Raw genomic sequence first — 27,912 nt, 5'->3', positions numbered from 1 at the left:
TATTGATCAACCCTAAACTGATAAGATATTTCTGAAGTTGAAGGCATGTCATTTCTTCTGAATAAAGTATACTAGCTCAGCTTATTTAAACTTCGTTTCCTCCCAGAATTTAGAAACAATTTAGTTCGCTCCATATCACAGCAAAAAGAAAGTTTGAATAACCTCATATATCGAATGCAGTGTGTGTGTGTGGGGGGGGGAGGATTTCAATAACTTCAAATGAAAATAAGTAATTGGCTAGAGCATCGATAGAAAAACGTGGGTAACTGAGCTTTAGAGATAAAAATTTAAAAAAAAAACAACTTTAAATGCAGTTATTCTAAACTTATTTAAACAAATCTCGTATTGCACTTCTTTGTACTTCGATATGTAAAAAAAAAACTTTTCATAGAACTTCTTAAAAATATAAAATAATGTTTTAAGATAAAGACGTTTTTTGAGAGTAACTTTGCTTATTGTAAACAAAAAAGCATGATTTGATCACTTTCCTGCAATTCATTTTCGAAAATTTAAAAACGGTAATCTTTACTTTCTGAATTGAATTAGTTATGTTCTAAACCTTGATTCTCAGCGCAGATTATCCTACAAAAGTATCTTACACAAGAATAATATCCATATCTATATAAAAACGGTAACCGCTAACAATTAGTTGCCGTTAAACTATTTGAAATTTTCTAAGATAAATTAAAATATACACGCTTTATGGATCCTTAGAAAAAATGAGAAAGAAGCATCAATAATCTCTGGATATCCCATACACGTGGCTTCTAAACGATGCGAGTGCCACAATTATTTGGATTTTACATGGTACAGGTTAATATGACAGAGTAAGGAACCGTGGTGATAGTTTTCTTGTGCCTTTTTCTACAAATGTACCGAGTGAAGTAATGTTAAGTTGGCATGTTCAATGAGTAAAAATGATTGGAACATTAGATCTTGTATTTAAACTGTTTCACTAAAACCACATAGTTTCTGTTGCATTCATTACATTTTTTAATCATTTGAGTGAAACGGAAAGTCACAGAAATCATTAAAGAAGCAGATTATCCTGAGAAGACATCTGCGTTTAATGGGGACAACTGCGCAACGTCATTCCCCATAAGAAGAGGGACTGCATTTACAGCTATTGGCAAATAGTACGGAGAGCAACTGTCCAGACGGCCAGAAAACATTTTGTTTGACACAGAAGTAATATCGGTAAGTTATGCTATTTATGATAATTGTTATATCGGAATGAAGATTAAATAAAATCATTTGATTTATTCAAATGGTAAATGGAACTATAAAAATGTACTCATTTTATTTCATTATTTATTCATAGGCTGGATAACTTTTGACACTTAAAAGATACCAGCTTGCTTGATAAAGGTATGCCACCAACCACCGTATTTTCTCAGTTTCGTACACATGCCATCCATCTATATCACTTTTCCTTGATGCGAGGAAGTATTCGCTTAAGATACGTCTATGTATCCAAAGGCACAGTTAAGTACTCGAATTTTATTAATGAAACTGACAAAACGATATTGCATCTGGAACCTATTTTAATTTGTTAATCTAGAAAGCAAGTTTCTGGAGGCTACAAAAAAGACGCAAAAGATAATTATTTAGCAGTATTTATCAAAATATTTCATTCGGATTCCTCCCAGTAAAAGAACTACAAGAATTGGAATATTAAATGCGTGTTATACCATGAGACAAATTTGTATACCTAGGTTTCCAAGTAATTACTCGCCTGAGAGGGAAGGCTGCTTGGAATGGTCATCTGTATGTCATCGTCGCTAGAAAAATACTGCTTGGCCAGGAACCATTTCAGTTTATCGGTTCCAGCACCTATGAAAAGGTAAAAAAAATATTTGTAGGCAACTTTGTATTGTTTTTGTATGGGCCAAACTGAAACTTTCTTTCTAGAATGACCAAACGTATTACTATTACGTAAAAAAATTATAATTATTTTCTTTCCGATTCTTTATTTGTCGTAACAGTAAATGTTTTTTTGTTAAGATCATCAAATTCCTGTTTAAGCATCTAATTAAGAAAATTTATGAAATTAAAATTGCAGTCTTACAAAATTAAAACTGATTTGTTCTTAAATGAAATTTCATATATTATATCGATGCATATTGTGGTTCTTTTTTTTTAGAAGAGCATTCTAACGAAAAAAAAAAGTTCGTTTTCATATAAACTTTATGATATCAAGTATAATCAATAATTGTGTCTGAAGAATAATTAATAAACTGGATGCCCCATTTACTTTTTCTAAATAAATAGGCTATCGCTCGAAAAAAAATAAGAATTGTCTTTTTTATAATGAAAGAATGAAATGGATGGATGAAAGGTTTTACTGATGTATTACAAATACGAAAAGATTTAGTTTTAAAGGTAAAATGACCTGATGAAGATTCTAAAACATTTCTTGTTTAAGAAACAGTAAATTTCATTCTATAAATAAAATAGTAAATTCTTTTGGGATTTTGAATTATCGGTGTAGTTTGAAAGTGCAAAATTTCAATTGAATATATTCCTTCATTTCACGATATTTTTGATGGATGTTTTCATATCTGCTGATTTAAATTATTTAATTTTTTCAGATAGACATGTTTTGCCCGAAATGACCATGGCTCAACAGGAAGTACCTGGAATCTTCAAGAGGATTTTGGAATTTGAGCCGTTTTTAAAATATATTCGGTGGTCCAACAGATTTAATTGATAGTTTTAAGAGCTAGAAATATTGAACCAAGTTCAAAATGCATCGTCTTTGGTACTCGCAAATTACGGAAACTTACATTCAATATGCACAGTGGATTGAAAGGGAAAGGTTTATAATCTCTCCATATGCCAGACGAGTGGTTTCAAAGAAACGAGATCAGAATTATGTGGATTTAACATGCGTAACTTGTGATAGAAAATAACCATGAAGATTTCTTCTTATACTGTTTTCAACTATGGAACCAATGTTAATTTGGACGATTTTTTTGTGTAATGCCAGCAAGAATTTGTGAGATAACATCCGTTTGAACCACTTTACTTAACCTACCTAATACTACTACCTAATACCTAAATACTACTTGGTTCTACAGCAGCGCATTGTGCAAAGAATACAACTCATGTCATTTATTTGAACAATGGCACTCTCCATCTATAGAATGAATGTCCTTTTCAGTTCCAGCTACAAATTCTATATACAGAGGATGTCTGGATGCCCAGGAAAGAGCAGTACTGAAGTGGTTTCGGTAAGTTCTGCAAATTAAAATAATTGTCGTATCGAAATGAAGATTGTATCCAATCAACTGACTCGACTATCAAATAACTAAAAGTATACCTTTTCATTTTGTTGGTTATATAAATAGGTTTAACAATTTACCGATTCCACTGTTCTGAAAAAACCATTAGCACTCGGTATCACACAACTTTCTCGATTCCATACTTACTCCCTCAATACACATTAATTGTGCTTAATTCATGGAAAACATTCTCTTAAGATGACATTCGAGGACATGCCAAGTTCCTGAATTATAATAGAAATCTAAGATTTGACATTTGAGAATCATTCAGGCTTTCAAGAGATGTTGTATGGCCAGAAACCTTTTCAGACTTGCGCATGTGAGAAATAAGTAAAAGATGTTTCCATGTAATTTTGTTTCGTGTCCTCTTTCATCAGCTCATTTTTTAGAATGAAAAACATATTGCAGTTAATGTTTAAAATGTCATATTCGTTAGTCGTAATAATCGGTACATACTGATATTAGTAAGCTCATTTTCAAGTATTTAAATAAACCAGAAAATTTCATCTACAAGTCTACGAAAGAAATATTTTTCAAGCGAAACTTTAGACCATGTTTTTTTGTCCTATGGACGAATGCGTCTGCTTTTGGAGCCTAAGAGGGTTTTGGGAACGTTTTGAGGACTTCACAAAAATAACCTACTGTATTCAGAAGTATAACCAATGACTGCGGTTATTGGACGGTTGTTTGAGCATTTCTTATTCGTGCCACTTCTGATCCTCACAGCATAAACATTTTCGGAAGATTCAGGAAAGAAATATTTTTTATTTAGCCAATGATTCAAATTCAATTTTAAAATAAATTTAAATTTGAAAAACCGAAAAGTTAAGTAAGGTAAGATGTTAGTAAATCTATATTTTAAAATTTCTATTTTCACTTCTATGAATAACGAAATTGTAAGCAAATTCTCTTATCGAAAAACTGAATAATTGATTTAAAGAGCGAAATAAAGTCGCTTCTACTCCAGAATATAAAGATATTCTTGATATTTTCAGATCTATATTAATTCAAATATTTATTCTTTTCAGATATTGACATGAGTTGGCCGAAATGATCGCGGTACAACGGATGACATCCGGAATGTTCAAGCGCATATCGGAACTCGGAGCCTTAGTAATGAAATATTGCATGAAGATCCAACATATGCAGTTTGTAAAATTGTAAATATTAGACCAAACCCAAAATGCATATTTGGTACCAAAATATTGTCAATGATCTGCATAGTTGAAATGCGAGTACGTATGGGTTTAAGATTACTTGAGGACATCAATACATCTCAAAAATGGAAGAATAAAACATTTTAAAGGTTTTGAATATTTATATATTTTTGGAGAATTGTTTCAACCAATGCAGTAATTCATTTCGAACTTGGAAAAGGTTGAAGTGCATGAAATGTACATCGTTCAAAGCCTGTTTGGCATATGAATCAATATTTCTTAAGTTTTGGAAATTGTTAAGCTTTTGGTTCATTATATTTCCTTCAAAGTTGATGTTTATATTCTACTCTTTTAGAAACAAGTATTTTTTTTAATATTCTAGACATATGAAACATTTTTATGGATAAATTAAAATTTGTAAGTGTTGGATTTTTCTAAGTTATCTAAAACCAATTTCCAACAAGACCTAAAGAAGAATTTTTCTCTCAGGATGTCTAAAATTGACTTTAAAATTTCATTTGTAACCATACTCTTATTAAAAGTTAGTAAGTTAAACTTTTTTTTACTGACCCAGCGAGATAGCCAGGGATCGCAGCAACTGTCCCAGAATTGCAATTACTTGAAAAAAAAAGTATAAAACGACTTAATTTGCATTTGACATTTCTCCGTCATTGTAAACAGAGAAGGCATCTTCATGATATTAGATGATTTGTTAAGATTATTTTTCATCATCGATTGCCTTATTAAAATTCTAAAAATTTAATTTTTTGTTATTGATAACCGATTAGCTATTATCCCTTTTCATCAGTATAATTGTTTGTAGACAGTTTTCAATTTATTGATAGATTTTACAAAATAGTCTTCCATTGTTTTCATTTATTACTGAATGTCAAAGATCGCGAAAGCAATTTGATTCATTTTTTCCTGAATAGAAATTTAAAAACATGGTATCAAAGATCATTATTTGAAATTAAATTCCAGCACTTTGAGAAATTTTATCATGATTTGTGTAGCTATAGTAAGCAAATATCTGTACATTGCATCCATTTGCAATTATTTTTTTAAATCAAAATTCTATTCTTATTAAATTTATTAAAAATGGGTGATAATTAATGATTAATAGAACTTCACTTTGTGACTATGAAATAAGTTATTACAAACTCGGTATATTTACTGTAGTGGCTATGTGCGTATAATTCTGATTTAGCAACAAATATTTTTTTTCTATAAGTGTCTTAACATTAGCCTTTGAAATATTGTTTTATACCTTGTTATCAAGATCTCAATTTTTTTATTAAAATTTTGATGTGAAAGCAAAATTTGTGAAAATGAAATTTTCTTTAATATGTATTTGTATGTTTGTATAATTTAAAATATATAAATAATCACTGCTGTCAATGGCAGGGGAAACGCGTCTGTACCTTGCATGAAAGAAATGGCAAAAGAAAAAAAAATGCGTTGTCCACATGTCTACTTTGTTTTCTTAAAGATTATTTGAAATTTAAATATTTTCAATAAATATTGCTCAAACTTAAGTTATGTGTTTGCCCACGTGAAACAATGTTGTGCATTGCAAAGATGTTTTGTGCTTATATATTGAATTTGATAATATTAATTATTGGAACTGTAATTCTTAAATTATGGGATACGATAGGGCTTTATTCTCTTTTCATTAACTTTCACATTTGAATAACCGTAAAATGCACAACATTCATTTTTCCTGAACAGAAATTTAAAAACATGGTATCAATGATCATTCATTTGTAATCTAATTTCAATACTTTCAGAAAAATTTTGGCATTGTATTTGTAGTTATATTAAATAAGCATCTATCCGTTGCATCCATTTGCAGTTAGGTTTTTAAAAGATTTTATTCTTGTTAAATTTATTCAGGTTAAATTAATGATTAATTTATTAAAAATAAAAAGTTAGTAATGCTTAGTATTCCAAGTTCACCATTAATCTTTTAATAAGTAATAATTTCTAAATCTCGTCATTTTGGCCTTCAATTTTACTTAAATGTGTACATCCGCGGATAGAGGATACTTTGATTGACTCGGCCGGCCAGCCAATCAAAATGTCCTCAGATTCTTCGAAGGCATTTGATCACTGTGCCTGATCACCACAATGATCAGAATGCTTTCGCAGAAAATGATATTCGTGCATGATTAGCATGAATCATATTTCTAAAAATCTACTAAAGTATAATAAAATATTAGTTGAGGAAAAAATGTGAATGGATGCGATGAATGTTGAATAACGTAGGTTAGATTGCTTTCTTCTATTAATAATACGAGAAAATTAAGTTTTATCAGCTTTTCAGAAGTTTTTAATTTCCATTTTTATTCGAAATTATTTAATAAAATATTAAATTCTCACTTATTCTAAATTGAATTATGTATTTAAAAAATCTTAGAATGAATGTTCAAATTATATACTATCCTTAAATAATAATTTCTATAAATGTGTTGTTTCCTTAATTACATTTTAATAATCAATACTTGTATTAAATTTTCCATTTCAAGTATATAAATTTTATGTTAACTGAGTACTTTTATTCTCAAAATTGTTTGAATTATTGCTTTGGCAGTTTGATACCTGTTTAATTTAATTTGATATCTGTACTGAATTCTGAATTCAATGCGTTTATGTTCTACTTTAATGTTGTAGTAATTTTGTAAACGATTTTTTTTGTGACATTCAATTTTTGTATATTAAACTTGCAAATAAAGTTTGTATAATTAGAATTCATTTTGTATTTAATTATCAAATATTCTTGTTTCCTTTCGAATAATTGTCTCGACAAAAGTATTAAATTTCTTGAAAGCCACTCCTGTAACAAATCCGTACACTGAATGTAAGACGTACATACATCCAAGTCCTTTGAAGAATATTGAGTTGATTTTAAATTAAAAGTAGAAAAGCACAAGATGAATCAATAGATTTGTTTCTATCCTTTACCTTAAATGATTTTATTATTTTCAAACGTAAATTAGTTGCATGTAAATCATTGGAATTCATTCGCTAAATTAATGATAGAGTACAGATAAAAAGTTAGAAATAGGCCATGCTCTAGAAATGCTTTAAAAGAATTTGACGAATTGGAACTTTAGTCTGCTTTTTAACAATGTGTTCATAGAAATTTCATTGTTTAAGTCGTGTTCATATGATTTCGAATTTAAAACTAAAGACTATTGGTATGTTCGTTTCTGATAGTCAATGGGTAAATTTAAGATCTTTATCTTGGTGCAGAATGCATTTTTAGAAACTTAGAACTCGTTAGATGTGAATTGTAAAATTTGCTTTGAAGTTTCTTTGTTATTTTTCATATTAATATTTATCTGAAAATGAATTAAAATGTTCTTTTATTACTTTCTTAAAATCGGTTATTACATATTACATATATACTATTTCATTTAAATATTATTTTTAATTTGATTTCCTGATTTCTACTCTTTTCCGATTTGTAAATTGTGACAGATAGCTAAGTTTTATTGTAAAGAAAATTTTTTCTTTTTGTCAGTTACAGAATTGTAATATTTTATATTATGAATATCTTCTGGTCTTCGTTTCTAGATTAAATGACTAACTATTAAAAGAATATCCTAAGAGTGTGAAATTTCACATAAATGAAAATTGCATTATTATAAACTTAAATATTTTATCAAAGTATTAAAAGAAAAATATATTAAATCTGGAAGTCAAAACAAAAAACGTAAATGTGTGAGGTATAGGTAGAAAATCTTTCAATGAATTGAAATCCTATTTCTATTTATAATTCATCTAAATTTTATTAAAAAAATATTTGCAGTTTTAGAGGAAAAAATACCATTAAAGCTCTCACCGGGAATAGAAAAGCTTTCTCCGAATTTACTATTCTAAACAGCCATAAAAAATCATAGGGGGAAAATAATTCGGCTTTAAATTTATACGAATGGAAGGGAGATTTATGAAGGATTATTTAAAGCATTTATTCTGTACAGAAAAATAAACACGGAGACGTTATAGTAAATTGATTAAAAAAAACACTGGAGAAGGTTAGGAACAGTGTCGTAATGATTCTCAATAAAGAAGCATCCATGACGCAAAGGTCTGGAATCTGACACATGACATGCGACTTTGAAAGCTTACATAATGGAAGATTTTATTTTAGGAGACAGGAAAAATAAGCCTTCATTTCTAATACTTTCAAAATTCTATTTTGTATGCAGAATATATTTTTAAAATTCTACTACAAGAGCAAATATTTTAATTAGCGAAAATAATGATTCTATTAAAAAAATAAATGTCTTAATACTACTTTCTTATGATACTTTCTTGTTTTTTAAAAAAAATATGGATATCAAAATAATACCATAAAAATTGTGAGATATCGAAGGGGATATTTTAGATAATTTGGAATTTCAATTGCATTCATAATATATTTCACACTGCGTTTTGCAAGTCTTCAGTTCGAATCTCGAAATCAAGAAATATATTTTTCTTTTCTTCTTTTTTTAATTTATTTTAGCTATTTTTGTCCATTATTCCCACACTTACTATGAATTATTCCAAATCATATACTCCAGAAATAAAATTTAATTTCAAAATATTTCTATATTTAATCGAAAATTTAAGAGTCAAGTTAACGCAAATACGCAGAATTCATTCCTATACAAAGCGTTGCGTTTTTAGACCAGATTGCAAACTTCTTAAAACTTTTATTGGATAATCATAATAAGAATCTTAAACTGTTCAGACGATCTTAAAATACGTTGCTTGGTAGCTAGATCAGGAAAGCGCGGCAATTAGTTTTGCAGGTCTTCAGCTCGAATCTCGAATCCAAGAAAAGTTTTTATATACATTTTTTTTTTCTTTTTTTTTTAAAAAAATTATTTCAGATATTTTTCTTCATTATAACCACAGCTACTATGAATTATTCCAAATCATATACTTAAAGAAAAAAATAAATATCAAAATATTTCTATATTTCATCCAAATTTTAAGAGTCATGTTCACAGTTCAAGCATATGCGCTGAATTCATTCCTATTCAAAGCATTGTGCTTTTAGACCAGAATGACACCGTGTTAAAACATATAGTGGATAATCTTAATGAGAGTCTTAGACCATTCAGTCGGACTCCGGGTACGATGCTCCCTGGCTAGATCGGCAGAACGAGCCTGTTGCTTTTGCTGGTCTTCAGTTCGAGTCTCGAAAATGATAATTTTTTTAATAATATTCTTTTCTTTTTTTAAAAAAAAATATTTTAGGTATTTTTTTTTCATTATTTCCACAGATGTTATGAACTATTCCAAATCTTATACTTCTAAAATAAAATTTAATGTCAAAAAATTTCTATAATCAAGAGAAATTTTAGGAGTGAAAATCACGCACATGCGCAGAATTCATTCCTATTCAAAGCATTATGATTTTAGACCAGAATGACACCGTCTTAAAACTTTTAGTGGATAATCATAATGAGAGTCTCAGACCATTCAGACGCTCTGTGGGTACGAAGCTTACTGGGTACGAAGTAGGAATTGGGATAGATATTAAAGCGGTTTTGTTTTATGAATTTTATACCTATTGTGTTTATGAATCATTCTAATCTATTCCAGCTCCACGACACTATAATAAAAAAATAATTCTCGGAAGAAAATAGTTTTAAGAATCAAATTGGGAGGGATATCAAAGCTGTTTTGTTTTATGAGCTTTATGCCTATTCTGTTTATGAATCATTCTAATCTATTCCAGCTTCAAGACACTATAATAAAAAAAAGGTTCTCCTACGAAAATAGTTTTAAGAATCAAATTGGGGGGGATATCCAAACTGTTTTGTTTTTGTGTTTTCTGTACCAATTCTGTTTATGATTCATTCTAATCTATTCCAGCTCCATTATAATATAATAAAAAAATTATTCTCCCTAGAGAATAGTTTTAAGAATCAAATTAGGAGGGATATCAAAGCTGTTTTGTTTTATGAGTTTATACCTATTCGGTTTATGAGTCATTCTAATCTATTCCAGCTCCATGATACTATAATAAAATATCTAAGTCTATTGTGGCTCTCTTTAAGGTAGGAAAAACAGTATCTTTTAACATTTAGTTTTTATTTTATATATTAATAGTCATCTTTAGAGGATCCATGGAGTATAATTATTCAATTTATTTTAAATTAACGTTATTAATTCACAGAGTTCACAAATATCATACGATAACAAACTAAGATTTTCAATATAAATAACTCTTTAAAAAATCCTAACAATATCTCATTAAAATTATACGTGCATCTGTGAGTCTTTAAATTCTTTGCTTTGATAAAATAGAAATATACATTTATTGTCCGAAGAAAAAAAATTAAATTATATTTTATGATAAATTACAGCTTACTTGGTACTTATATTCATTTAAAGACTTATGCATTTCGATAAGCATGTTCGTAGTATGTTGTTTCTATATATTACAATTTTTTTATTATTTCTTAACTATAAATCTTAGTTTATTTTATTTTATTTAAAAAAATTATAGCTCATTTTCTTTATTTTCTTATTTTTTTTTCTCAGTTCATATATTTTTATTCAGTATCTGAAATTAAAGATTGTAACTTTCAGCAATTATTTTTTTATATTAAAAGTCAGATTTAAAAATTTATTTTTTTCATTACTTTTAGTAGATTTTTGTTTCCGATTCTTTCTTTAACTTATAATTTACTTAAGTTAATATTTTCTAAGAATGAAGCTATCCAATTAAGTATACATATTTGAAACTCACATGAAAATATATATGATTACAATAAAAAAAATAATTTAATTTCATATCTTCAGCAGATTCAATTTTTAATAATCGATTAACGTACCAATAAAAAGAATTAACATCTTTGGATAAATTATAGTCGGCCCATTTTATTCCATTAATGCATCAAAATTTAATTCAAATCTCTAATAATAATAATAATAATCGAGATGAATGTGTGTATATAACTATGTGTTTAACTACACAGGCTCTCAAAAGTGCGAATTTTTTTACCTAATGCTACCAAACTTGATACTTATTTACTTAGTAATTTGGGAATATGTAACTCAAAGATATTCTTTTGATGAAATTTGCATTAGAATTTCGAATAAATAAAAACTTAGCAAAACGCTGCTGTCTTAAGAGTTTGCGTCAAATCTTATAAAAGTTTAATTAGAATTCATGTTGAATTAATTAAGTTAATAAAGCACTTTCAATAAGTAGCTCATTAAATATTACATATTGAATAGATTTGTTCTGCAAAATATTTTAGCAACTTTAATATAAAAAAAAAGGTATGCAAATTATATATATCAATAAACACAGAACTTACGCACTTTTTGATTTGATTAATATATCAAAATTCAGATAAAATATTAAAACTCATTTCTAATATACTTTCTTAACTTCTAATTTTAAAAAAAATTTTGAAATTATTTATTTTATTCTTTATTTATTTATCATAACAACGAATGCTTTCAGCTTACCAAAAGCGGAATAAATTGTAGATTTTAAAGATGGTTAGCACAAAGAAGTTAATGCTATTAAGGTTATGGATGAATCATGTGGTTGCTAGAGACGATAAATAGGGGTATTATGAGAAACCTATAAAATAAAGGAAACAAATACACATATATGTGGTTGAAGCCGAAATTTTATTTTTTGAGTGAACCAGCTATTGCAAATTTTGACTATTGTAAGAAAAAATGTTTATATCAAAACAACGAGAAATTGCTCAGGATCCATTTTTTTAATGTTCAAAGAAACTAGTTCCAGAGATGCTGAGAAGTGTTATTCAGTCTTGTACGTTCTTACAAAGTTCAACCAGAAGTCAGTGCCAGAGCTGCCGTCGCCAAGTCAGAAGATGCTGAGAGGTGTGATTCAGTCTTGTACGTTCTTACAGACCCACTAGATGTTCAACCAGAAGTCAGTGCCAGAGTCTTGCCGCTACAATTTGCGATATCAGTTCATTCAAAAAGTATCAATGCCAGATGCTGGTCTCGTATGTTCATTCAATCTTCCAATTACATGTCCACAGTCAAAGTCCGGGATACCTCACTGAGGCAGAAGTCAAAATCGGGTAGGCCTTAAAGAGCAGGCCAAAATGTCATAGTCCGTGGTGCCTTCATGAGGCTTCATATGTCACATTTGGATAAGTATTTCCACAATATTAGAAGAAATTACTTATCTTCATCTAAAATTAAAGTCCAAAGTGATAAAAAGTATATGTACTAAAAAATAATAATAATAGAGTCCGCAGTGATAATATATATACAAACAAAATAATAAAAATAAAATCTATGTACAATATTTACACGAGTATTTACAAAATACTCAAAAATGACGAGGAGATACCAGAGTAGATTTACTTGAGGATTTTTCATTGCTTCTTTTTTTCAGTGCTGAGGAAATCTCAATATTCGGATAATTCTTGACAAAACTATTGTACGAAGTGAGCAGAAATGATTGCAGTTTATATTTTTCTGTGGTTTTAATAGTAAGTGTCTCTTTGTAATGGAGTTTCAAACATAATATGCCACAAAAAGTTTATCTTGTGCGTGCTTTTCAGCTGAATAGAAGAAGAAAATGCAGAGGAATCCTAGCTATTTGTCGAAAACGCTGTTTTGTTTCAGTTCATTTAGAATATAAATCGCAAGTAGGGTACAGGTATTTGCCGGAAAATCATCGTAACTGTTTCATTATCAATGTTCAAACTAAGTGAGCAATTTGTTTACAAAACGTTTGACAAGAAGCAGCATACGTTCATGAACTTTTATTTCATCAAACAAATCATTCGTTTGAGTGGAAACATCCTTCACTATTTCAATTTCCGCTGGCAAAGCTACATCTTGACGCCCTTTGCCTTTAGAGTCCAAATGGTTCAAAATCATGAAGAAAACCACATATGGAAAAAGATTGAAACAGTGCCAAAAGTTAAGATTGCAGAGTATTTCAAACCAACTCCACAACCAGAAGAGCAAAAGGCAAACAGTAGCTACTATCTCCTTCGTCATTTTGAATTGCAGTTTTTAAAATCAAAAGCACTTTGAAAAATCAAACGTCGATTTTCAGTCGAAGTAAAGCTCACCGTATCTCAAGAAAAACAAGCAAATAATGAAAAAACATAACATTATTCACACTTTTATACCTTTGAAATATTGTTACAACAGTTAATTATTATTTAGCTATTGTTATGCTGTAATGAAATACATAACAAACAGGATTCAAACATTATTACACATTATTGCTCAAAGTAACAATTCAGATTCATCAATTAAGATCGTAAGAATTATTGTGATTATAATAATATTATGATATAGGTGTTTTTCAAGCAAATAATTTATAAAAAAAATATTGCTTTTAAAAAATTAAAAAAAAATTCTTTGTTCTTTTTTTTAAAAAAAATACATGTAGTAAATATTACCGAGTGATTTTTAACTTCCTTATACAAAATGCTTTCGTTCGGAACTTTTTGGACTTGGCATATCCAATTCTTCCGAAGTAAAGACTTTCGAAGTCCTACCTTTATGCAAAACAATTTCTGGCGAGAAGCACGCTATATATAATGCAAACAAATGCCTGATATATAAACAATAAATGAATGAACAATTCTGAATTAAAACATACATTCTCGGTTTCATAGCGTTTTACATTAAGCTTTCGCAACTTACTAATCTACTTCAACGGTCACTTTTTTAATACTATTCTTTTCTTTTTTATAAATATTTTTAAAAAATTATATATAAAAAAGTTTTTATAAATATTTTTGTTTTAAATTTATTTTAGTTATTTTTCTCCATTATACCCACAACTACTATGAATTATTCCAAATTATATACTTCAAAAAATAAAATTTAATTTCAAACCATTTCTATATTCAAGAGAAATTTTAGGAGTCATGTTCACGCACATGCGCAGAATTCATTCCTATTCAAAGCATTGTGCTTTTTGACCAGAATGACACCGTGTTAAAACTTTTTGTTTATAATATTAATGAGAGTCTTAGACCATTCAGACGCTCTCCGGGTACGAAGCTTCGTGGCCAGATCGGTTGAACGAGCCTCTTAGTTTTGCTGGTCTTCAGTTCGAGTCTCGAAAATGAGATTTTTTTAGTATATTTTCCTTTTTTTTTCTATTTTATTTATTTTAGGTATACATTATTCCAACACTTACTAAGAACTTTTCAAAATGTTAAGCTTTTAAAATAAAATTTAATGTCAAAATATTTCTATATTTAAGAGAAATTTTAGGAGTCAAGTTCACGCACATGCGCAGAATTCATTCCTATCCAAAGCATTATGATTTTAGACCAGAATGACACCGTGTTAAAACTTTTAGTTTATAATCTTAATTAGAGTCGTAGGACATTCAGACGCTCTCCGGGTACGAAGCATCGTGGCCTGATCGTTAGAACGAGCCGTTTAGTTTTGCTGGACATCAGTTCGAGTCTCGAAAATGAGATTTTTTTAGTATATTTTTCTTTTTTTTTCTATTTTATTTATTTTAGGTATACATTATTCCAACACTTACTAAGAACTTTTCAAAATGTTAAACTTTTAAAATAAAATTTAATGTCAAAATATTTCTATATTCAAGAGAAATTTTAGGAGTCAAGTTCACGCACATGCGCAGAATTCATTCCTATTCAAATCATTATGCTTTTAGACCAGATTGTCACCGTGTTAAAACTTTTTGTTTATAATCTTAATGAGAGTCTTAGGCCATTCAGACGCTCTCCGGGTACGACGCTTCGTGGCCTGATCGGCAGAACGAGCCGTTTAGTTTTGCTGGACATCAGTTCGAGTCACGAAAATGAGATTTTTTTAGTATATTTTTCTTTTTTTTTCTATTTTATTTATTTTAGGTATACATTATTCCAACACTTACTAAGAACTTTTCAAAATGTTAAACTTTTAAAATAAAATTTAATGTCAAAATATTTCTATATTCAAGAGAAATTTTAGGAGTCAAGTTCCCGCACATGCGCAGAATTCATTCCTATTCAAATCATTATGCTTTTAGACCAGATTGACACCGTGTTAAAACTTTTAGTTTATAATCTTGATGAGAGTCTTAGACCATTCAGACGCTCTCCGGGTACGCAGCTTCGTGGCCAGATCGGTTGAACGAGCCACTTAGTTTTGCTGGTCTTCAGTTCGAGTCTCGAAAATGAGATTTTTTTAGTATATTTTTCTTTTTTTTTTTCTATTTTATTTATTTTAGGTATACATTATTCCAACACTTACTAAGAACTTTTCAAAATGTTAAACTTTTAAAATAAAATTTAATGTCAAAATATTTCTATATTCAAGAGAAATTTTAGAAGTCAAGTTCACACACATGCGCAGAATTCATTCCTATCCAAAGCATTATGATTTTAGACCAGAATGACACCGTGTTAAAACTTTTAGTTTATAATCTTAATGAGAGTCTTAGGCCATTCAGACGCTCTCTGGGTACAAAGCTTCGTGGCCTGATCGGCAGAACGAGCCGTTTAGTTTTGCTGGACATCAGTTCGAGTCTCGAAAATGAGATTTTTTTAGTATATTTTTCTTTTTTTTTCTATTTTATTTATTTTAGGTATACATTATTCCAACACTTACTAAGAACTTTTCAAAATGTTAAACTTTTAAAATAAAATTTAATGTCAAAATATTTCTATATTCAAGAGAAATTTTAGGAGTCGAGTTCACGCACATGCGCAGAATTCATTCCTATCCAAAGCATTATGATTTTAGACCAGAATGTAACCGTGTTAAAACTTTTAGTTTATAATCTTAATGAGAGTCTTAGGCCATTCAGACGCTCTCCGGGTACGAAGCTTCGTGGCCTGATCGTTAGAACGAGCCGTTTAGTTTTGCTGGACATCAGTTCGAGTCTCGAAAATGAGATTTTTTTAGTATATTTTCTTTTTTTTTCTATTTTATTTATTTTAGGTATACATTATTCCAACACTTACTAAGAACCTTTCAAAATGTAAAACTTTTTAAATAAAATTTAATGTCAAAATATTTCTATATTCAAGAGAAATTTTAGGAGTCAAGTTCACGCACATGCGCAGAATTCATTCCTATCGAAAGCATTATGATTTTAGACCAGAATGACACCGTGTTAAAACTTTCAGTTTATAATCTTAATGAGAGTCTTAGGCCATTCAGACGCTCTCCGGGTACGAAGCTTCGTGGCCTGATCGGCAGAACGAGCCGTTTAGTTTTGCTGGACATCAGTTCGAGTCTCGAAAATGAAAACTTTTAAATATATTTTTCTTTACTTTTTTTTTTCTTTTATTTATTTTAGGTATATTTATCCATTATTCCAACACTTACTAAGAACTTTTCAAAATGTTATACTTTAAAAATAAAATTTAATTTCAAAATATTTCTATATTCAAGAGAAATTTTATGAGTCAAGTTCACGCACATGCGCAGAATTCATTCCTATTGAAATCATTATGCTTTTAGACCAGATTGACACCGTGTTAAAACTTTTAGTTTATAATCTTGATGAGAGTCTTAGACCATTCAGACGCTCTCCGGGTACGAAGCTTCGTGGCCGGATCGGCTGAACGAGGCACTTAGTTTTGCTGGACATCAGTTCGAGTCTAGAAAATGAGATTTATTTAGTATATTTTTCTTTTTTTTTCTATTTTATTTATTTTAGGTATACATTATTCCAACACTTACTAAGAACTTTTCAAAATGTTAAACTTTTAAAATAAAATTTAATGTCAAAATATTTCTATATTCAAGAGAAATTTTAGGAGTCAAGTTCCCGCACATGCGCAGAATTCATTCCTATTCAAATCATTATGCTTTTAGACCAGATTGACACCGTTTTAAAACTTTTAGTTTATAATCTTGATGAGAGTCTTAGACCATTCAGACGCTCTCCGGGTACGCAGCTTCGTGGCCAGATCGGTTGAACGAGCCACTTAGTTTTGCTGGTCTTCAGTTCGAGTCTCGAAAATGAGATTTTTTTAGTATATTTTTCTTTTTTTTTTCTATTTTATTTATTTTAGGTATACATTATTCCAACACTTACTAAGAACTTTTCAAAATGTTAAACTTTTAAAATAAAATTTAATTTCAAAATATTTCTATATTCAAGAGAAATTTTAGGAGTCAAGTTCACGCACATGCGCAGAATTCATTCCTTTCCAAAGCATTATGATTTTAGACCAGAATGACACCGTGTTAAAACTTTTAGTTTATAATCTTAATGACAGTCTTAGGCCATTCAGACGCTCTCCGGGTACGAAGCTTCGTGGCCCGATCGGCAGAACGAGCCTTTTAGTTTTGCTGGATATCAGTTCGAGTCTCGAAAATGAGATTTTTTTAGTATATTTTTCTTTTTTTTTTTTCTATTTTATTTATTTTAGGTATACATTATTCCAACACTTACTAAGAACTTTTCAAAATGTTAAACTTTTAAAATAAAATTTAATGTCAAAATATTTCTATATTCAAGAGAAATTTTAGGAGTCGAGTTCACGCACATGCGCAGAATTCATTCCTATCCAAAGCATTATGATTTTAGACCAGAATGACACCGTGTTAAAACTTTTAGTTTATAATCTTAATTAGAGTCGTAGGACATTCAGACGCTCTCCGGGTACGAAGCATCGTGGCCTGATCGTTAGAACGAGCCGTTTAGTTTTGCTGGACATCAGTTCGAGTCTCGAAAATGAGATTTTTTTAGTATATTTTTCTTTTTTTTTCTATTTTATTTATTTTAGGTATACATTATTCCAACACTTACTAAGAACTTTTCAAAATGTTAAGCTTTTAAAATAAAATTTAATGTCAAAATATTTCTATATTCAAGAGAAATTTTAGGAGTCAAGTTCACGCACATGCGCAGAATTCATTCCTATTCAAATCATTATGCTTTTAGACCAGATTGTCACCGTGTTAAAACTTTTTGTTTATAATCTTAATGAGAGTCTTAGGCCATTCAGACGCTCTCCGGGTACGACGCTTCGTGGCCTGATCGGCAGAACGAGCCGTTTAGTTTTGCTGGACATCAGTTCGAGTCACGAAAATGAGATTTTTTTAGTATATTTTTCTTTTTTTTTTCTATTTTATTTATTTTAGGTATACATTATTCCAACACTTACTAAGAACTTTTCAAAATGTTAAACTTTTAAAATAAAATTTAATGTCAAAATATTTCTATATTCAAGAGAAATTTTAGGAGTCAAGTTCCCGCACATGCGCAGAATTCATTCCTATTCAAATCATTATGCTTTTAGACCAGATTGACACCGTGTTAAAACTTTTAGTTTATAATCTTGATGAGAGTCTTAGACCATTCAGACGCTCTCCGGGTACGCAGCTTCGTGGCCAGATCGGTTGAACGAGCCACTTAGTTTTGCTGGTCTTCAGTTCGAGTCTCGAAAATGAGATTTTTTTAGTATATTTTTCTTTTTTTTTTCTATTTTATTTATTTTAGGTATACATTATTCCAACACTTACTAAGAACTTTTCAAAATGTTAAACTTTTAAAATAAAATTTAATGTCAAAATATTTCTATATTCAAGAGAAATTTTAGAAGTCAAGTTCACGCACATGCGCAGAATTCATTCCTATCCAAAGCATTATGATTTTAGACCAGAATGACACCGTGTTAAAACTTTTAGTTTATAATCTTAATGAGAGTCTTAGGCCATTCAGACGCTCTCTGGGTACAAAGCTTCGTGGCCTGATCGGCAGAACGAGCCGTTTAGTTTTGCTGGACATCAGTTCGAGTCTCGAAAATGAGATTTTTTTAGTATATTTTTCTTTTTTTTTCTATTTTATTTATTTTAGGTATACATTATTCCAACACTTACTAAGAACTTTTCAAAATGTTAAACTTTTAAAATAAAATTTAATGTCAAAATATTTCTATATTCAAGAGAAATTTTAGGAGTCGAGTTCACGCACATGCGCAGAATTCATTCCTATCCAAAGCATTATGATTTTAGACCAGAATGTAACCGTGTTAAAACTTTTAGTTTATAATCTTAATGAGAGTCTTAGGCCATTCAGACGCTCTCCGGGTACGAAGCTTCGTGGCCTGATCGTTAGAACGAGCCGTTTAGTTTTGCTGGACATCAGTTCGAGTCTCGAAAATGAGATTTTTTTAGTATATTTTCTTTTTTTTTCTATTTTATTTATTTTAGGTATACATTATTCCAACACTTACTAAGAACCTTTCAAAATGTAAAACTTTTTAAATAAAATTTAATGTCAAAATATTTCTATATTCAAGAGAAATTTTAGGAGTCTAGTTCACGCACATGCGCAGAATTCATTCCTATCGAAAGCATTATGATTTTAGACCAGAATGACACCGTGTTAAAACTTTTAGTTTATAATCTTAATGAGAGTCTTAGGCCATTCAGACACTCTCCGGGTACGAAGCTTCGTGGCCTGATCGGCAGAACGAGCCGTTTAGTTTTGCTGGACATCAGTTCGAGTCTCGAAAATGAAAACTTTTAAATATATTTTTCTTTACTTTTTTTTTTCTTTTATTTATTTTAGGTATATTTATCCATTATTCCAACACTTACTAAGAACTTTTCAAAATGTTATACTTTAAAAATAAAATTTAATTTCAAAATATTTCTATATTCAAGAGAAATTTTAGGAGTCAAGTTCACGCACATGCGCAGAATTCATTCCTATCGAAAGCATTATGATTTTAGACCAGAATGACACCGTGTTAAAACTTTTAGTTTATAATCTTAATGAGAGTCTTAGGCCATTCAGACGCTCTCCGGGTACGAAGCTTCGTGGCCTGATCGGCAGAACGAGCCGTTTAGTTTTGCTGGACATCAGTTCGAGTCTCGAAAATGAAAACTTTTAAATATATTTTTCTTTACTTTTTTTTTTCTTTTATTTATTTTAGGTATATTTATCCATTATTCCAACACTTACTAAGAACTTTTCAAAATGTTATACTTTAAAAATAAAATTTAATTTCAAAATATTTCTATATTCAAGAGAAATTTTATGAGTCAAGTTCACGCACATGCGCAGAATTCATTCCTATTGAAATCATTATGCTTTTAGACCAGATTGACACCGTGTTAAAACTTTTAGTTTATAATCTTGATGAGAGTCTTAGACCATTCAGACGCTCTCCGGGTACGAAGCTTCGTGGCCGGATCGGCTGAACGAGGCACTTAGTTTTGCTGGACATCAGTTCGAGTCTCGAAAATGAGATTTTTTTAGTATATTTTCTTTTTTTTTCTATTTTATTTATTTTAGGTATACATTATTCCAACACTTACTAAGAACCTTTCAAAATGTTAAACTTTTAAAATAAAATTTAATTTCAAAATATTTCTATATTCAAGAGAAATTTTAGGAGTCAAGTTCACGCACATGCGCAGAATTCATTCCTTTCCAAAGCATTATGATTTTAGACCAGAATGACACCGTGTTAAAACTTTTAGTTTATAATCTTAATGACAGTCTTAGGCCATTCAGACGCTCTCCGGGTACGACGCTTCGTGGCCTGATCGGCAGAACGAGCCGTTTAGTTTTGCTGGACATCAGTTCGAGTCACGAAAATGAGATTTTTTTAGTATATTTTTCTTTTTTTTTTCTATTTTATTTATTTTAGGTATACATTATTCCAACACTTACTAAGAACTTTTCAAAATGTTAAACTTTTAAAATAAAATTTAATGTCAAAATATTTCTATATTCAAGAGAAATTTTAGGAGTCAAGTTCCCGCACATGCGCAGAATTCATTCCTATTCAAATCATTATGCTTTTAGACCAGATTGACACCGTGTTAAAACTTTTAGTTTATAATCTTGATGAGAGTCTTAGACCATTCAGACGCTCTCCGGGTACGCAGCTTCGTGGCCAGATCGGTTGAACGAGCCACTTAGTTTTGCTGGTCTTCAGTTCGAGTCTCGAAAATGAGATTTTTTTAGTATATTTTTCTTTTTTTTTTTCTATTTTATTTATTTTAGGTATACATTATTCCAACACTTACTAAGAACTTTTCAAAATGTTAAACTTTTAAAATAAAATTTAATGTCAAAATATTTCTATATTCAAGAGAAATTTTAGAAGTCAAGTTCACGCACATGCGCAGAATTCATTCCTATCCAAAGCATTATGATTTTAGACCAGAATGACACCGTGTTAAAACTTTTAGTTTATAATCTTAATGAGAGTCTTAGGCCATTCAGACGCTCTCTGGGTACAAAGCTTCGTGGCCTGATCGGCAGAACGAGCCGTTTAGTTTTGCTGGACATCAGTTCGAGTCTCGAAAATGAGATTTTTTAAGTATATTTTTCTTTTTTTTTTCTATTTTATTTATTTTAGGTATACATTATTCCAACACTTACTAAGAACTTTTCAAAATGTTAAACTTTTAAAATAAAATTTAATGTCAAAATATTTCTATATTCAAGAGAAATTTTAGGAGTCGAGTTCACGCACATGCGCAGAATTCATTCCTATCCAAAGCATTATGATTTTAGACCAGAATGTAACCGTGTTAAAACTTTTAGTTTATAATCTTAATGAGAGTCTTAGGCCATTCAGACGCTCTCCGGGTACGAAGCTTCGTGGCCTGATCGTTAGAACGAGCCGTTTAGTTTTGCTGGACATCAGTTCGAGTCTCGAAAATGAGATTTTTTTAGTATATTTTCTTTTTTTTTCTATTTTATTTATTTTAGGTATACATTATTCCAACACTTACTAAGAACCTTTCAAAATGTAAAACTTTTTAAATAAAATTTAATGTCAAAATATTTCTATATTCAAGAGAAATTTTAGGAGTCAAGTTCACGCACATGCGCAGAATTCATTCCTATCGAAAGCATTATGATTTTAGACCAGAATGACACCGTGTTAAAACTTTTAGTTTATAATCTTAATGAGAGTCTTAGGCCATTCAGACGCTCTCCGGGTACGAAGCTTCGTGGCCTGATCGGCAGAACGAGCCGTTTAGTTTTGCTGGACATCAGTTCGAGTCTCGAAAATGAAAACTTTTAAATATATTTTTCTTTACTTTTTTTTTTCTTTTATTTATTTTAGGTATATTTATCCATTATTCCAACACTTACTAAGAACTTTTCAAAATGTTATACTTTAAAAATAAAATTTAATTTCAAAATATTTCTATATTCAAGAGAAATTTTATGAGTCAAGTTCACGCACATGCGCAGAATTCATTCCTATTGAAATCATTATGCTTTTAGACCAGATTGACACCGTGTTAAAACTTTTAGTTTATAATCTTGATGAGAGTCTTAGACCATTCAGACGCTCTCCGGGTACGAAGCTTCGTGGCCGGATCGGCTGAACGAGGCACTTAGTTTTGCTGGACATCAGTTCGAGTCTAGAAAATGAGATTTATTTAGTATATTTTTCTTTTTTTTTTCTATTTTATTTATTTTAGGTATACATTATTCCAACACTTACTAAGAACTTTTCAAAATGTTAAACTTTTAAAATAAAATTTAATGTCAAAATATTTCTATATTCAAGAGAAATTTTAGGAGTCAAGTTCCCGCACATGCGCAGAATTCATTCCTATTCAAATCATTATGCTTTTAGACCAGATTGACACCGTTTTAAAACTTTTAGTTTATAATCTTGATGAGAGTCTTAGACCATTCAGACGCTCTCCGGGTACGCAGCTTCGTGGCCAGATCGGTTGAACGAGCCACTTAGTTTTGCTGGTCTTCAGTTCGAGTCTCGAAAATGAGATTTTTTTAGTATATTTTTCTTTTTTTTTTCTATTTTATTTATTTTAGGTATACATTATTCCAACACTTACTAAGAACTTTTCAAAATGTTAAACTTTTAAAATAAAATTTAATTTCAAAATATTTCTATATTCAAGAGAAATTTTAGGAGTCAAGTTCACGCACATGCGCAGAATTCATTCCTTTCCAAAGCATTATGATTTTAGACCAGAATGACACCGTGTTAAAACTTTTAGTTTATAATCTTAATGACAGTCTTAGGCCATTCAGACGCTCTCCGGGTACGAAGCTTCGTGGCCCGATCGGCAGAACGAGCCTTTTAGTTTTGCTGGATATCAGTTCGAGTCTCGAAAATGAGATTTTTTTAGTATATTTTTCTTTTTTTTTCTATTTTATTTATTTTAGGTATACATTATTCCAACACTTACTAAGAACTTTTCAAAATGTTAAACTTTTAAAATAAAATTTAATGTCAAAATATTTCTATATTCAAGAGAAATTTTAGGAGTCGAGTTCACGCACATGCGCAGAATTCATTCCTATCCAAAGCATTATGATTTTAGACCAGAATGACACCGTGTTAAAACTTTTAGTTTATAATCTTAATGAGAGTCTTAGGCCATTCAGACGCTCTCCGGGTACGAAGCTTCGTGGCCGGATCGGCTGAACGAGGCACTTAGTTTTGCTGGGCTTCAGTTCGAGTCTCGAAAATGAGATTTTTTTAGTATATTTTTCTTTTTTTTTCTATTTTATTTATTTTATTTATACATTATTCCAATAATTACTAAGAACTTTTCAAAATGTTAAACTTTTAAATAAAATTTAATGTCAAAATATTTCTATATTCAAGAGAAATTTTAGGAGTCAAGTTCACGCACATGCGCAGAATTCATTCCTATCCAAAGCATTATGATTTTAGACCAGAATGACACCGTGTTAAAACTTTTAGTTTATAATCTTGATGAGAGTCTTAGACAATTCAGACAATCTCCGGATACGAAGCTTCGTGGGCGGATGGGCTGAACGAGCCACTTAGTTTTGCTGGTCTTCAGTTCGAGAGTCGAAAATGAGATTTTTTTAGTATATTTTTCTTTTTTTTTCTATTTTATTTATTTTAGGTATACATTATTCCAACACTTCCTAAGAACTTTTCAAAATGTAAAACTTTTAAAATAAAATTTAATATCAAAATATTTCTATATTCAAGAGAAATTTTAGGAGTCAAGTTCACGCACATGCGCAGAATTCATTCCTATTCAAATCATTATGCTTTTAGACCAGATTGACACCGTGTTAAAATTTTTAGTTTATAATCTTGATGAGAGTCTTAGACCATTCAGACGCTCTCCGGGTACGCAGCTTCGTGGCCAGATCGGTTGAACGAGCCACTTAGTTTTGCTGGTCTTCAGTTCGAGTCTCGAAAATGAGATTTTTTTAGTATATGTTTCTTTTTTTTTTCTATTTTATTTATTTTAGGTATACATTATTCCAACACTTACTAAGAACTTTTCAAAATGTTAAACTTTTAAAATAAAATTTAATGTCAAAATATTTCTATATTCAAGAGAAATTTTAGGAATCAAGTTCACGCACATGCGCAGAATTCATTCCTATTCAAATCATTATGCTTTTAGACCAGATTGACACCGTGTTAAAATTTTTAGTTTATAATCTTGATGAGAGTCTTAGACCATTCAGACGCTCTCCGGGTACGCAGCTTCGTGGCCAGATCGGTTGAACGAGCTTCTTAGTTTTGCTGGTCTTCAGTTCGAGTCTCGAAAATGAGATTTTTTCAATATATTTTTCTTTTTTTTTTCTATTTTATTTATTTTATTTATACATTATTCCCATACTTACTAAGAACTTTTCAAAATGTTAAACTTTTAAAATAAAATTGAATGTCAAAATATTTCTATATTCAAGAGAAATTTTAGGAGTCAAGTTCACGCACATGCGCAGAATTCATTCCTATCCAAAGCATTATGATTTTAGACCAGAATGACACCGTGTTAAAACTTTTAGTTTATAATCTTGATGAGAGTCTTAGACAATTCAGACAATCTCCGGATACGAAGCTTCGTGGGCGGATGGGCTGAACGAGCCACTTAGTTTTGCTGGTCTTCAGTTCGAGAGTCGAAAATGAGATTTTTTTAGTATATTTTTCTTTTTTTTTCTATTTTATTTATTTTAGGTATACATTATTCCAACACTTCCTAAGAACTTTTCAAAATGTAAAACTTTTAAAATAAAATTTAATATCAAAATATTTCTATATTCAAGAGAAATTTTAGGAGTCAAGTTCACGCACATGCGCAGAATTCATTCCTATTCAAATCATTATGCTTTTAGACCAGATTGACACCGTGTTAAAATTTTTAGTTTATAATCTTGATGAGAGTCTTAGACCATTCAGACGCTCTCCGGGTACGCAGCTTCGTGGCCAGATCGGTTGAACGAGCCACTTAGTTTTGCTGGTCTTCAGTTCGAGTCTCGAAAATGAGATTTTTTTAGTATATGTTTCTTTTTTTTTTCTATTTTATTTATTTTAGGTATACATTATTCCAACACTTACTAAGAACTTTTCAAAATGTTAAACTTTTAAAATAAAATTTAATGTCAAAATATTTCTATATTCAAGAGAAATTTTAGGAATCAAGTTCACGCACATGCGCAGAATTCATTCCTATTCAAATCATTATGCTTTTAGACCAGATTGACACCGTGTTAAAATTTTTAGTTTATAATCTTGATGAGAGTCTTAGACCATTCAGACGCTCTCCGGGTACGCAGCTTCGTGGCCAGATCGGTTGAACGAGCTTCTTAGTTTTGCTGGTCTTCAGTTCGAGTCTCGAAAATGAGATTTTTTCAATATATTTTTCTTTTTTTTTTCTATTTTATTTATTTTATTTATACATTATTCCCATACTTACTAAGAACTTTTCAAAATGTTAAACTTTTAAAATAAAATTGAATGTCAAAATATTTCTATATTCAAGAGAAATTTTAGGAGTCAAGTTCACGCACATGCGCAGAATTCATTCCTATTCAAATCATTATGCTTTTAGACCAGATTGACACCGTGTTAAAATTTTTAGTTTATAATCTTGATGAGAGTCTTAGACCATTCAGACGCTCTCCGGGTACGCAGCTTCGTGGCCAGATCGGTTGAACGAGCTTCTTAGTTTTGCTGGTCTTCAGTTCGAGTCTCGAAAATGAGATTTTTTCAATATATTTTTCTTTTTTTTTTCTATTTTATTTATTTTATTTATACATTATTCCCATACTTACTAAGAACTTTTCAAAATGTTAAACTTTTAAAATAAAATTGAATGTCAAAATATTTCTATATTCAAGAGAAATTTTAGGCGTCAAGTTCACGCACATGCGCAGAATTCATTCCTATCGAAAGCATTATGATTTTAGACCAGAATGACACCGTGTTAAAACTTTTAGTTTATAATCTTAATGAGAGTCTTAGGCCATTCAGACGCTCTCCGGGTACGAAGCTTCGTGGCCTGATCGGCAGAACGAGCCGTTTAGTTTTGCTGGACATCAGTTCGAGTCTCGAAAATGAAAACTTTTAAATATATTTTTCTTTTCTTTTTTTTTCTTTTATTTATTTTAGGTATATTTATCCATTATTCCAACACTTACTAAGAACTTTTCAAAATGTTATACTTTAAAAATAAAATTTAATTTCAAAATATTTCTATATTCAAGAGAAATTTTATGAGTCAAGTTCACGCACATGCGCAGAATTCATTCCTATTCAAATCATTATGCTTTTAGACCAGATTGACACCGTGTTAAAACTTTTAGTTTATAATCTTGATGAGAGTCTTAGACCATTCAGACGCTCTCCGGGTACGAAGCTTCGTGGCCGGATCGGCTGAACGAGCCACTTAGTTTTGCTGGGCTTCAGTTCGAGTCTCGAAAATGAGATTTTTTTAGTATATTTTTCTTTTTTTTTCTATTTTATTTATTTTATTTATACATTATTCCAATAATTACTAAGAACTTTTCAAAATGTTAAACTTTTAAATAAAATTTAATGTCAAAATATTTCTATATTCAAGAGAAATTTTAGGAGTCAAGTTCACGCACATGCGCAGAATTCATTCCTATTCAAATCATTATGCTTTTAGACCAGATTGACACCGTGTTAAAATTTTTAGTTTACAATCTTGATAAGAGTCTTAGACCATTCAGACGCTCTCCGGGTACGCAGCTTCGTGGCCAGATCGGTTGAACGAGCTTCTTAGTTTTGCTGGTCTTCAGTTCGAGTCTCGAAAATGAGATTTTTTCAATATATTTTTCTTTTTTTTCTATTTTATTTATACATTATTCCAATACTTACTAAGAACTTTTCAAAATGTTAAACTTTTAAAATAAAATTGAATGTCAAAATATTTCTATATTCAAGAGAAATTTTAGGAATCAAGTTCACGCACATGCGCAGAATTCATTCCTATTCAAATCATTATGCTTTTAGACCAGATTGTCACCGTGTTAAAACTTTTTGTTTATAATCTTAATGAGAGTCTTAGGCCATTCAGACGCTCTCCGGGTGCGAAGCTTCGTGGCCTGATCGGCAGAACGAGCCGTTTAGTTTTGCTGGACATCAGTTCGAGTCTCGAAAATGAGATTTTTTTAGTATATTTTTCTTTTTTTTCTATTTTATTTATTTTAGGTATACATTATTCCAACACTTACTAAGAACTTTTCAAAATGATAAACTTTTAAAATAAAATTTAATGTC

At 30.1% G+C, this 27,912-nt stretch overlaps 1 long non-coding RNA gene across 1 annotated transcript; it reads left to right on the top strand.

The window, feature by feature from the left end:
- The first annotated feature begins 1,100 nt into the window (after window positions 1-1,100).
- On the top strand, window positions 1,101-5,225 carry LOC129976365 (uncharacterized). Its single transcript, XR_008785131.1, has 4 exons — window positions 1,101-1,197; window positions 1,322-1,484; window positions 2,592-3,233; window positions 4,313-5,225. It is a non-coding gene; the product is annotated as an uncharacterized LOC129976365 (long non-coding RNA).
- Window positions 5,226-27,912: the final 22,687 nt, after the last annotated feature.

Source organism: Argiope bruennichi, chromosome 7 (assembly GCF_947563725.1).
Source record: "Argiope bruennichi chromosome 7, qqArgBrue1.1, whole genome shotgun sequence".
Classification (NCBI taxonomy): Eukaryota; Metazoa; Arthropoda; class Arachnida; order Araneae; family Araneidae; genus Argiope; species Argiope bruennichi.
Note: the sequence above shows the minus strand (reverse complement) of the source record. Positions and strands in the feature narration are given on the sequence as shown.